Source organism: Trichoplusia ni, chromosome 20 (genome assembly GCF_003590095.1).
Source record: "Trichoplusia ni isolate ovarian cell line Hi5 chromosome 20, tn1, whole genome shotgun sequence".
Lineage (NCBI taxonomy): Eukaryota > Metazoa > Arthropoda > Insecta > Lepidoptera > Noctuidae > Trichoplusia > Trichoplusia ni.
The window spans coordinates 1,225,873-1,240,102 of record NC_039497.1 but is presented as its reverse complement, the minus strand read 5'-3'; the positions used below and the strand labels follow the sequence as shown (position 1 = coordinate 1,240,102).

The following is a 14,230-nucleotide window of genomic DNA, read 5'->3' as shown; positions in this document are numbered from 1 at the left end:
ACAATGAACATAATCTAATATATAAAATTCCCGTGTCACGATGTTAGTTACCGTACTCCTCCGAAACGGTTCGAGAGATTTTTATGAAATTTTGTATACATATTGGGTAGATCTGAGAATAGATCAACATCTATTTTTCATACCCCTAAGTGTTAAGGGTTGATCACACTAAATCAAAATATTTTATTTTTTTGACGAAATTCTTTGTTTTTTATTTCATAATGTGGCATTAAAAATACATACAACTAGAAATAATTTATTAGGCAAAACAATGTGTGCTGGGTCAGCTAGTAAGCTATAAAAAGATAAAATAATTCCTTATAATGGTATCAGAGTAACAACACGACGCGATTCGTTTTAATACTCAAGCATTTTCTATTACCAAATTTCCGCTTTCGCTAAATATAATTTACATCAACATCAGCATTTATTATCACATCTATAATAATAATTATCTTAATACATAGAGCTGGCAGACACTTTCAGTTAATTACATAGTCATAAACACGACGTACAACCATACATAAAAGAAAAAGCCATCTAGAAAGCGAAACTACATTTCCTAATGTATTCCGTACCACGTTAGACGCGATTGTACTTCTCTCGGCAGTAATATGATTACGGCCAGTCCCAATGGCTTCTCCAACTAAACCAATACGCTACTCCCAATTTTAAACTTCAACGATCTTATTCCACAGCAATAAAGTTTAAAGTCGCTTATTTAATTAGACAACAACCACGAATAAGTTTCAGTACGTCATTCCACAGCCGGTATTGTGCGCTTAAAACTGTGAACGTGCGTTAATGTGAAAGAGTTCTAATGCCGTTGAATATTGCCGGTTTTGAAACCTTGTCGCATTCGGTCGTGTAACTGTATTACACGTTCGCGGTTTTGAGCGCGCTCGCCGCGTTTTCGCTTGGACATGGCAGCCTTTGAGGTTATATTTTTAGTGTTGCCATATTTAGAGAGTCTGCTTCGGTGGCGGGTACTTTTAACTGTCTAATCGAGCGGAATTGACGTCAGCGCACGGTTTCGAGAATTCGCTCAATGTTTTTCCAATGAATTTAGGCAACCTAAATATTGGAAAGTTGATTTGAAAAGGTTTTTCACCTAGCTCTCTTTAAATCTACTTCAATTCGTACTAGAATTCATATCCGATATTTAGTTTTTTTTTCGTATTAGAATCTCACTACTGTGGTACAATATTCTAACTAGAATCCATTTAAGATGATTAAACCTTGCGGTCTATAAAAAAAAGAAACAAAATGTCTGAACGAATGAAAGAACATTCAAAATTCAAATCATCGTTCCACCAACCAAGCAGCACGTCAACTGACATTAAAGTTACGGTAAAAAAAAATACCGCGCGCGGCAACCCAGCATACAGCCTGAGTGAGAGAGAAGGTAACAGGTTTGCGTCGAGTGCTCACGACTTACGTGTGTAGTTCTGTTAAAACATCGTCAAATAATATTTAATAACAATAGCCTGTTATGAACTGATTCGTTTCCTTCAACATAATGTGGTACACATAGTGGTTACAGTGCAAGTGTCAGTAACAGTGCGGTGCGCGGAGGTGAGTGAACTTCAAGTCGCCACAGCGAAGGCTTTTGCCCTTTGAATCAGGATTCTGGACTGGACGTAAGTTTTGTTGGACGTATTATGTGCTATACTGTTGTCAGTAAGTCTGTATCATCTAGGAGTTTAAAACTTCAGGTGAAGATACCTGGAATGGAGTCGGACAGATCCGGTCTTCATACCTGTATTTTTCTTTGCTTTTTTGTTGTCAATATCGTATTGTTGGTTGCAGACCACAGACTATCTTGAAACTTTGCCAATATAACAACATATAGGTACGTACGTACTTCTACAGAGTAAAATAAGTACATAGATGTATCAATTCAACGTCGTCTGTACTCTCCATAGCTCCTTCAGAAACTGAAATCATATATAACTATCTAGTAATATCAAGAATTGGTAATTTCTCATTGGAATTCCTGTTTAGTACTTACCATTGTGATAAAAAAACGTTTCTTAATCACCGGTTTGCGGTTAAAAAAACAATCACCGCAGAGTTCTAATTGTAGTACAGTTACAAAACAATTGCCATTAAAATTAGATAAAGACACATAAAGTTCTATTTCGATTTCGCCTATAAATTACAAATATAATATTTTAGCGATAAGTGGCCTTGTTGATTACTAGATTAAACTAGATTTCGTACAGTTGAAGGCTTGAAAATTTGACGTGAATCTACCTATCTTACCGACTATCCCTAGCCGAGTATTTATTGAACTTGTTTAACACAACATTAATTATAGGCACGATACTAACTTACGTCTGATATTAAGAGCGAAAACGCCCCAACACGACCCGCGGGTTCGATTCACGATTGATCTAATAATATAACGCACAATTTCGCGAATGAACTCCACTGCTAATAATTCAGCAAAACTCAGATTATCTATCAATAAAAGTGACATGGACATCAATAGTCTTAACGACGACTTAAAACTGATTGGCATTTCAGTATTCGCCCATTAGGCCTTTAACCGTGTATCAATCAATGTTTCCTGATTGCGGAAGCAATTTTACTAAAACTAAGGCAAACTGATTTACGATAGAGGAAAGACACGTGGAACTATCCCGGATATTCTATGGACCACTAAAAATGATTATTATCTTAAGTTAATTATAGGCAAATAGCTTTGCGGCATCCGGAGTTTGGGCGTGAAGTCGTTTACTGGTTAACAAACATGGTGGTTAATGGGCTTTTTATTTGGTTCCTTAAACTGTCCTGTGATAGAACTTAATAAATACCCATTAAATGGAATCATGAACTAGCCGATATTCGACAACTTTTGTCTCCAATGATGCATACCTATTATAATACTTTTAATGAAACTGCGCAGCTTGGTTAATGTCTTTTTATTTATTTGACTTACGATAACTGAAACTTGAACTTAAATACAATAATACAGCAAAACTCTCACTTAGTTCTCCCTCTAACACTACTACGTCCAGCAGTCACCGAACCAATTGCCCGCCTTTTTTTACCCAACCTTTTCTTTTTTTTTAAATTCATTTTCCCGCCACCATTTACTGAATAATCTCTAGCGAGTCAATTTAGTGACTATTCAATAAATTACATCCTAATATAATAAAGTACATTTAATTAATAATTAGATAAATCAACATTAATATTTTATAATAAAATAACAGTCATTTAAAACTTAGTTAATTAAGTACAAATATAAAAAATCTCAGTCGTCAGTAATCAATCTGATGTCAAGTAATTTTAATATCTTTTTTAATTTATTTTCTTAAAAAAAATGTATAAATATTCAAATAGGTGTCAATAAGCAGGAAATCACAACACTCGGCCATCCGGTTGCGCGCTTACTCCGTTGCGTGCAAAATCACAACACTCAAAATCATTATAAATTAGTTCAATTATTAATTACTTACACAGGAATACATTTTATTAAACAATTAAATTAATTAGGACAAAGTTTATAAAATCAACGCAACAAATTTTCTATTTAGTATAAGCACTTAAATCTTATTTTATACTGAAATAAAAACATAATTATTTGTCGTCGTCAGAGTCGGAAGGTGACGACAATTCGGAACCAGATGATCTATGGACTTCCAAAGCCGGTACATGTATCCACGGTCTCATTCTATCAGAAGCGATAACGCTATTGTATTTACTATTCTTAAACCCTGGCACATTAGAAATTTCGTACCGATCGTTACCTAAACACTTGGTTACTCTATAAGGGCCTATAAACTTGGGTAAAAGCTTTTTACTTTTACCATCATTTTTAAAATTGGTTTTAGTAATTTTTACAAGATCACCTATAGCGTACATAACTGCTGGGGATCTCTTAGAATCATATATGGACTTTTGTCGTTCCTGACTAAGTTCAATATTAACAGATGCTTCCTGTCTAATTTTATCAATGTCTGAAAAATTAGGGGCTAGTTCGTTACTGGCGACAGCACCTTCGGGAGATTTAGGAGAATGACAATTGGAAACGTTATTCGAGTCTTGACGTGCACCTTTTAGAGACGAAACTGTGGGCTCAACATCTGTGTTTACAGTTGTTAATTTGTTGTCTAATGGGCCATTTAGTTTTGTGCCAAATAACAATTCGGAAGCGCTCTTTTTCGTTGTTGCATTTACGGTATTATTTATACCCCACTGTACTTTACCCAGTTGCATATCCCAATCGCGTTCATCATTACCGGAGTTTTGAGTGGACAAGGCTGTGAGAATTGTTTGGTTAAACCTCTCAGCCTGCCCATTTGCCCTCGGGCAAGCCACAGCGTTGAGAATGTGTTTGATGCCTTTTTGACAACAAAAGTCTTTAAACGAACTGGATGTGAACGCTGTTCCTCGATCAGAGATGATTCGATTTGGAACACCAAAATCATTAAATAAGCAATCTAAGACTTTAACTACAGTCTTTGTTTTAGTGTCTTTTACTGCTCTAGCAAATAAATACTTAGTAAAGCCGTCCACGATGGTCAGAATATAAGAATTACCAGGTTTACTCTTTACAAATGGTCCCAAATGGTCCAAATGAAGTGTGTGAAACGGTTGCGCAACTTTTTCAATGGGATGCAAGTAGCCGGTGCGAGTACGGGATGCCTTGTCTTTATTGTACGCGCAATCTACACATGCGGCAACGTATTTTTTTATGAATCGTCTTAATTTTGGGAACCAATAACGACTTTGAATTAGATCTAGTGTTTTTGCATACCCAAAATGACCTACGTCATCGTGGTTGGCTTTACAAATTTGCCATCTTACATCCTTGGGAACTACCAAACGTAACTCTTCCCCGATCTTTCTGTACAATGTATGATTTTTAATTACATAGTTCTTTTTAATTTCCAGGACATCCGGGTCGACGTTGGGTTTTAAAATTTTAAAAATATGTTCTAACTTTGGGTCAGCTAATTGCAAGGTTAAAATCCAATTATCAGTATTAATATTTAAAGTACGAGCATTTACTTCAGTGCTAACACTTTTGTTAGGAGGGTTTCTGCTCAATGCATCGACGTGGCTCATCCGGCAGCCCGGTCGATACTCAATACTAAAGTTATACTCGCTTATAGTCAACCACCACCGGGCAATACGTGGAATTAAATCTCGTTTAGTCAGAGTCGTTCTCAACGCATTACAGTCCGTGAGGACGCGAAAATGAAGACCTAGAAGGTAGGGTCGAAACTTCTTCAGTGAGCAGACCACAGCCAGAGTTTCCAATTCATATGAATGAAAGTAGCGTTCCTCTGGTGTGGTCTGCCTGCTAAAGTATGCTACCGGTTTCAAAACCTTGGGGCTAGTCTGCCACTGCATTAATATTCCACCTAGCCCTAATGCGCTAGCATCCGTATGTACTTCAGTATCAAGAGATGGATTGTACAATGCCAATAGAGGACGCTGTACCAGCCGTTCCTTGAGAACAGTGAAAGATTTAGCCTCCCCATCACACCATTGCCACTGTACATCCTTTTTAAGCAGTGATGTTAAAGGTCTGGCTATCTCCCCGAATCCCTTCACAAACCTACGAAAATAACTAGCAAGGCCTAAGAACTGACGCACTTCATGTGCGTTACGAGGCACTGGAAAATCGCGCACCGCTATAATTTTCCTCTCACTAGGCTTAATGCCATCGGCCGAAATCTCATAACCAAGATACTCAATAGTCGTATCAAAAAAACTACATTTCTCTAGTTTTAGTGTCAAACCAGCTTCCTGAATGATTTTAAGAACGTCTTCCAGCCTCTCGAAACCCTCGTCTATTGAAACCGATGGAATGAGGAGGTCGTCCATATATGCTAGTGCTGATTTGAACCTTCTTGGTCCCAATAAACGATTCATCATTTTCTGAAAAATAGCTGGCGCGTTCGCCAGACCGAATGGCATACGCTTAAACTCGTAGTGTCCATCCGGAGTGACGAACGCAGTCAGATGTCGACTCTCTTCTCCCATCGGGATCTGATAATACCCCGAAGCTAAGTCCAGAGTAATAAAGAAACGGTTACCACTTAAATTAGAAAGCTGATCGTCAATCAGCGGCAAAGGGTACTTGTCCTTTATGGTCTTATTGTTCAAAGCTCTATAATCTACACAGAGTCGTGACTCCCCATTCTTTTTCTTTACTACTAATATCGGGCTTGCATAGTTCGAGTTGGATTCCTGCACGATATTGTTTTCTATTAGTTCGTCTATAATATTTCTTACTTTCTGCCGTTCATCATGTGAGAGTCGGTATGGTCTGTAAATCACAGGAGTGGTGTCTTGTAAATCTATGGTCATCATTGTGTCTTTGGCACAACCTAGCTCTCTAAGATTTGTCGCAAAGCATGTACGGTACTTTTGTAAAAGCTCATACAGTCTCTCTTTAATTGTTCCGTCAATGCTATCTCCTACCTTAATCTCATTCCTATCCAGTGGAGCCAAGTTCGTAAGTGCCATCTGGACGGTATAAGTTTTAGCCTCTGTGACGGGGCTGACTCGGGCAATCAAACTGTGCGCCTTAAACTCTAAGGCAGAGTTAGTCAAAGCAGTGACAAATATCTGCGCTTTACTATCTAGGACTCTATAGCATCCTTGATGCAGGTGGTACTCTTGATTAGGGCTCATTCTGGTGCTTCCGTCTGAATAAATATCCCCAGAATAAGGTTCTTTAGTGTAAATTTCTATTAAACCACCCTTTCTAATAGTTACGTCATTAAGAACATACAAATTTAAAACATTGTCTCTCTTAATAGTTTCATCAATAGAAGTATGATAAAAGAACAAACTATCCTTATCTTTCAGTACAGTTACCGACTCTAGCTCGGTGAAGTTCTGTCCTATCAAAAAGTCTACTTGTAAATATGAATCTTCAACGGCCAGAACAATCAAGTCAGTCTCAATTTCATCAATTCGAACATTAACCGTCGATTTAAATTTTGGTTTTACAGTGGAATCACCAAAACCTCTTATGATTGGTAAATTTTCACGACATTGAACAAGATTAAGCTTTATCGCAGTGGACTGCTGAATCAAACTGCAGTCGCTGCCAAAATCTACGTATGCTTTTAACATAACCCCGTTCACGCAAACACTTTTATTGAATTTTTGGTTAGAGTCATTAGCAATGCTCTTATTAACACGGCTTGGGAATTTATCAATGCCTTTGACACCTGTAAGGTCGGAGTGTTCGTTAGTTAAAACTTTTAAAACCTTTTTATCCGTGGCTTGACTATTCTGACCGCTAAGATGGGACTGTAACGGTTTTCTTGTACAAATGTCCAAGTTATGACCTACTCTACCACATTTTTCACACTTAACTAGGGGTTTGGTACAACTGTGATAAGTATGACCTCGCTCATTACAGTTAAAACAAACGAAATCATTGCCCTTGCTCGAATTAGAATAACTGGCAGTATTGTTATTTTGACGAAAGTCCCTCTTCCTATAAGTATTACTATTGTAAATGGAGAGCCCTTTATTAGAATCTTTAATTACGGTAGATTGCTGGGAAGCCAAATAGTTTAATAGATCTTCTGGTTCCTCACACTTGAGAGCCTGAGCTCCATTTCTAACAGAACTATCATTAATTCCATAAATAATGCAGTCTACTGCCTTTCGACCGACAATCTCGCACCTACTCAATAAAGATAATTTGTCATAGAAGTAATCTCTTAATGTTTCATCAGTGCGAGATTTTCGGTTTAACATTTCTTCAAGTAATTTACCAAAATTGATGTCATTCGGAAAAGCCCTTCTTAATTTGCTCTGCCATTCGTCCCAGTTATAGTCGAGGGATGGAAGTGACTCATACCAACTTTTTGCTAAACCGCAAAGTTTCTGAAGCGCATAGTGAATAGTTTGTTTGGCATCCCAGTTGTAAATAACCGCGCACTCATTAACCTTCCGTAGCCACCGATCTACATCTTGGGATTTATTATCGGGATTAAACTCTGGAACTACATTAGTGCTTGGAGTATTCTTACTTGAGCCATTTTGTAGTGCAGAGACAATCTTTAACAAATCGTCAGCCGTTAATCCCTTGGACCTCTTCTGTTTCTTTCTAGGCGCTTGTACCTCATCACTCGACTCTGATCTCGTGCGTCTACGACTGGAACGTCTTGGAGGGGTGTAGCTTGAATCTCGATTGCCTGGAAAATATTTTTACAAAACTTCATGTCCTTTTCCGATAAATCCTTATATCTGTGTTAACTAAGCACTCAAATAAACGTCAAAAGACACAAATGTGTTACTTTATTGCAGTGCCAACTAACTCAACTTAACTCAAGAGTATCGTAGGGATAAAACTCAGTCTTATATATCTTTAAGATTATGTTATGTTAGGGTATTTTTATTTCTAACATCTCAGCTCACCTACATGGCTGTACACATGTATGTGGCAATGTAAACTTAGCAACAGCAAAACTACATGGCTTCCAAGATTATTCACTATCAGCACACCTACATGGCTGGTGGAATCAAAGCACACATACATGGCTAAAAAAAAAAAAAATATTAACCATCAGCACACCTACATGGCCGACGGAAGCAAAGCACACATACATGGCTACCAAAAATATTCATCATCAGCACACCTACATGGCCGACGGAAGCAAAGCACACATACATGGCTACCAAAAATATTCACCATCAGCACACCTACATGGCTGGTGGAATCAAAGCACACATACATGGCTACCAAAAATATTCATCATCGGCACACCTACATGGCCGACGGAAGCAAAGCACACATACATGGCTACCAAAAATATTCACCATCAGCACACCTACATGGCTGGTGGAATCAAAGCACACATACATGGCTACCAAAAATATTCATCATCAGCACACCTACATGGCTGGTGGAATCAAAGCACACATACATGGCTACCAAAAATATTCACCATCAGCACACCTACATGGTGGAAGGTGCATTGATAAGGTAAACTACAACGAAAATATGCACCGAGCATGGTTCTAACGGGATAGTAACTTGATCTTAATCACTGTACTATAAATCTTAATGCAAAAGTTTACTTACGGTTTTTATCGGACATTGCAGCTGCTCGCAGGTTTTCCCGCTTCTGAATTATAATACTTTTAATGAAACTGCGCAGCTTGGTTAATGTCTTTTTATTTATTTGACTTACGATAACTGAAACTTGAACTTAAATACAATAATACAGCAAAACTCTCACTTAGTTCTCCCTCTAACACTACTACGTCCAGCAGTCACCGAACCAATTGCCCGCCTTTTTTTACCCAACCTTTTCTTTTTTTTTAAATTCATTTTCCCGCCACCATTTACTGAATAATCTCTAGCGAGTCAATTTAGTGACTATTCAATAAATTACATCCTAATATAATAAAGTACATTTAATTAATAATTAGATAAATCAACATTAATATTTTATAATAAAATAACAGTCATTTAAAACTTAGTTAATTAAGTACAAATATAAAAAATCTCAGTCGTCAGTAATCAATCTGATGTCAAGTAATTTTAATATCTTTTTTAATTTATTTTCTTAAAAAAAATGTATAAATATTCAAATAGGTGTCAATAAGCAGGAAATCACAACACTATGTAACTCCCAACGAAATGGTTTGGTGGTAATCGTGTGGTCGTCTTCAGACAGCGACTTGTGCTGTCGCATATTATTATACGAAAGAAACATTCTCATACTTAAATCAAATTAGGCTCTAAAAATCCTAAAGGTTGTATCCTCTTTCCCTATTTGCATATTCTCTATTTCCTCCAGGCCACCTGCTGAAGATTCGACCCCAGTCATTTACCCTCCATCTTTCTTAGCACAACCATTTTTTGATCATACATTATTTTGTGCGACACTGCCTGACAGACTCCACATTCGTTCCAAAGATACCTTGTATTGAAGAAAAAGACCCTCGCTATAACTGTTGCTAACATAACCTTGCTAATGCTAGAAGAATTTGACAGTGACCTTAGAGTTACGTCATTAAAAATCCCGCCCATCACTGATTAGAGCATACAAATAATGTGGTCATTATAAAGTAATTACCTCGTAATGTTAGTACGCTTATGTTGTGCTCTACGTGACATTTAGAATTGTTTTTTTTTTCATACAGTTAACTAGGATGGCAATTAATATGCAACTTTAAATGTTACTTCGTTTTTTTATGTTATTTGTAGATGCTCAAGCGCAGGTTTCATATATACAAAGTATGAAGTGGCTGGCCCTCTCTTGTCCAAAATAACGTATTTCTGACACCTCACACCTAGAGTCATGCCATTAGTAATTGAAGTTTCCAAAGCGGCTAACGATCAGTTGTTGGGGTGCAACTTGGTGCAACGGGAGTAATATGTCCAGCAGTGGACTACAATAGTCTCAGTTTTTTGATTGATTGAAGGGATTGATCTAAGTCATTCAGAACTAGAGCTTTACACTCTAATCGGTTTAGGCAGCTATCATTTACGTCTTCAAGCACATCTTTATTGGCAACAGGCTGGATTCGCTGTATTATCTATTAAACCACGCGACACTGTTAAAACTTCATTCTCACCTAAAAATTACTAAACAATATTCGGAAGATACTTTATCTATATTACACGGTTTTGTAAACATAGTAAAGTACAAAGTATGCGATAATCCACAAATATGTAAAGTTGTGCCGTATTGAGCTGGAGACTGCGGTCAAAAGGTTAAACTAGCTTTAAGTCCAACACAAGACTTTCTAGTCTTTTAATGGGAGTTCAGAAGGTCATAGGTACCATACCTTGAGACTGTAATCCTTTGAGGTTAACCTTGATATCAAATATATAATTTAATGACGTGTCACGTTGTTTGTCCGCGATGGGCTTCTAAACTACTATCCCGATTTCAGTCAAATTTGAACACCGTGTGCAGCTCGATCCAATAACGTCTCAATTTATAGTCGCAATATTATTTCTTTGCATTTTTTGTTATCTATTACTAGCTGTTGCCCGCGACTTCGTCCGCTAAAGATTTTCAAGTCTTTCCCTAGGCATAAGATGACCCTATGAATCTATAGCTTAAACATCATTTATGAAGTGGAAGGCCTTGTAACCAAGATATTTGATTGAAGTTCTACGTGATGTATGTGATGTTGTCCGCATTTATTTATTTTACGCAAAACATCTTCCGCGTACAACGCTTGCAACAGTGGATATGTACAAACATATTGATGCAGTGATAATTGCCAAGATTACGTCATCCTACTGGCAACGCAACCGTTGCTGCATGGATTCGCATTTATATTGAAATGTTCAATACTGAATATTATAGTCGTTTATGAAAATAAGACTTTTAATTGAATTTTCTTTCAACCAGTCTCTCTAGATTCTGTCACCCAGTAAATTGAGATTACATTAGAAAATGAGTTTTAGGCAAATTTTGTTATTTTAGCATAATATCTAGGAATATAGGTTATCGATCGAGGTTTCCTTCACCGTTTGTCAGTGGTGTCATAATTAAGGAAGTAACATTGGGTGGCAGCGTTGGCATCGAAGCTGTACCTCGTGCATAAAAATCCATGCAAAGAACAGCAAGGCCACCACACGATAAAATATTTTCTTTTATATGATCTAATGAGAGATTCTACACTGGATCTTTAAATGAATCAGTGACCTTTTAAAGGTTAAAAACAATTAGTTGACATATAGTCCAACTTAACCACAAAGTGGACAAAGTCGCGAGCAATAGCTAGTTACATATAAAAATATTACATGTTAGTAACATTAGCAATGTGCTAATATCTACAAAACCAGAATGAACTGTGGTCAGCAAAAACTTTTATGCACGTACCCAAGTACAGTTAGTTTTTTCAACAGTTACGTTAAAGGTGATGCGGAATATTTCACAAACTGTTCATGTTTGTAATTTACTGATTTTAATCCTGCTTTTGGCAATTTGATTTCTGGTCGGTTTTAAACGTTATGCCAAAATTCATGACATCCCATGTGTGCAGTGCGGATACGTCGTGTATAACTTTTAGGGTAACAACAATACGTTCCGAGGATTAGCAAATTACCCTGTTACTTACTAAGGATCCATATGTATCCGTCTGTAGGCTGTCTTACGAAACATCAAAAGTTGAAGAGTTGAGTTGTACAATTTTTCATTTTATGCTTTTGATAGTATGTATGTGACGTAAAATTAATACTTACAACAAAAAATACAAATTTAAATCGAGATTAAGCAACCATTTTCTTTTGATGATTAGTTTTTCTTCAGCCTATTTGTATGGAACCCTCAGTGTCATCAGTCAGACTTGAAATCGGTCTTCCTTTTAATTTCTTCAAAACTTTACCTCTAGTTACCAAAACGATTCTCTGAAGTCCTCGATTTAAATTGTTCTTGAGGTACAAGAATCAAGATAGTCCAAAACGTAACAGAATTATTTCCTGACTTCAAATCTCAAAACATATCCAACCAAACCCAAGTAAAACGTACAATATACAAATAGAGTATTAGTCATCAAAATGTAATCTGTAATCACCCGATGTATCATACTCGAGCTAATTCACAAGGTAGATGTAGTAATAGGTGGCGCTATTTAACATTCTCACAGCATACCGATAATTATATATTAACGACGGTTTTTTTCTGTAGTGCACAGTATCGTGTGAATCAAATGGTGATGATACACTTGAGCATTTACTTGGATCACAGTAGTAATAGGCTGAAACTTTGTAGAGTACCACTATAGCACCGAGCGTACCAGTATAGAGGGATGTGCTGTGCGATGCGGGAGGTTCAATATTTCAATAATAAACGGTCAAATTAATGAGCAATAAAAAATAGTCGCCTTTAGAATTTTTGTCTGTACCATACCATTATTACAATGAAAACAGTAATTTATAATCTGTAAAAATATCAACTGCCTAGCTATAATTTTTTTTAGATACAGCATGATCATAGCTACAGATTCCTTGAAAACAGGTTTTTACCCTTTGGATACAAAAACGAGATGTAGAAATTAAATTTTAGCCAAAAGAATTAACACGAACACTACATTAAAACTGGAAACCGGAACCCGAACGTAGTTGGGAAAAGGCTAGGCCGATGATGATTACATTAAAATTAAATGTTAGAGAAAATCCTCAAGTGTATCGTCACCATTAATGTCGATCATTAATGATGCACCCTGACTTGTATCCTTTATTGTAAAGGTTACCCACGTATTGCCATCGAAATAGGAAACTAAGTGCTTGTAACAAATTCGCTTGATCCCAATTAACCTATTGACAGTATTGAGATTTGTTACCACAGAATAAATAACATTATCCTATTCATTTTATATGCTTTCCATTTATTAAAACCATCAAATTTCAGAAAAAGTAGTTTTGTCTATGTGTCAATAAACTGTTTTATCCTTTATCGTCTTCCAAAATGATTTTAAAACGACTCCGGCACTTAGAAATATCAAATTAATTGAGAGCACTAGAGTTCGTGGATCACAGATATGATTGTTCTACGCGGGGGTCGAAACCGCGACAACCGGCGTGATAACCTCAACCACTCGGCTATCCGTGCTGTCAGTCGTGCGTGTGCATCTTCTTATATTTAAAAAAAAAATAGATGTTCTAGGTAAGGCAAGACTGAAAAAGAAGGGACTGAAGGGTCGAATGGACAAGTATTCTTGAAGGCAAGAAGACTTTACATAAATTTTCTCTTTCACGACGTTCAGTTTTGCGAAGTAATCGTTATGTTTGATCTTTGAACTCTATTTCTTAAAGCAAAAACGATGATGATGATAGCTTTCATTCAAGTTAGTGTAAGTCGCATAGGATATTAAGAATATTAGAGAGTTTTCAATCATATGCAACTTCATGTTTGACATATGAGACCTACTTGGTTGTGGTCAGGCTGATTAAAGTTTAGAGTTTTTAATATTGAATATAGCTAAAATTACTAAAAATAAGGAAACTAGAACATTGGTGCGTCACTGCTTTTTGCATCAAAATTTTTCGTTTGAGGTAGTCTTTTAGGAGTTCGTAACTGAACAGGCATTTGAGGGTGGGTTGTTTGATCAACCGACTAATTTCGGACCCAACCGGAGACTTTAATCATGAATCTGAAAAAATACGGGTAATTAAACCGTAGCATCTTTTAAGTATGAATAGTTCTCACAAAAGTTATTTTAAAATACTCCTTTTACGATAGAGGAAATTCAACAAAAGTAAGTAATTAAGTATATA

The 14,230-nt window shown here is 36.7% G+C and overlaps 1 protein-coding gene across 3 annotated transcripts in view; it reads left to right on the top strand.

Moving 5' to 3' along the window:
• The first annotated feature begins 1,391 nt into the window (after positions 1-1,391).
• The window catches only part of LOC113503731 (MAGUK p55 subfamily member 5-like), a 142,078-nt gene continuing 129,239 nt past the window's right edge, over positions 1,392-14,230 (top strand). For 2 of the 3 annotated variants that reach the window (XM_026885814.1, XM_026885813.1), the window contains exon 1: positions 1,394-1,640. The gene's annotated coding sequence lies outside the window, so the exon portion shown is untranslated. Of the gene's footprint in view, positions 1,641-14,230 lie in introns of all 3 variants that reach the window. The other variant, XM_026885809.1, reaches the window with a different exon arrangement.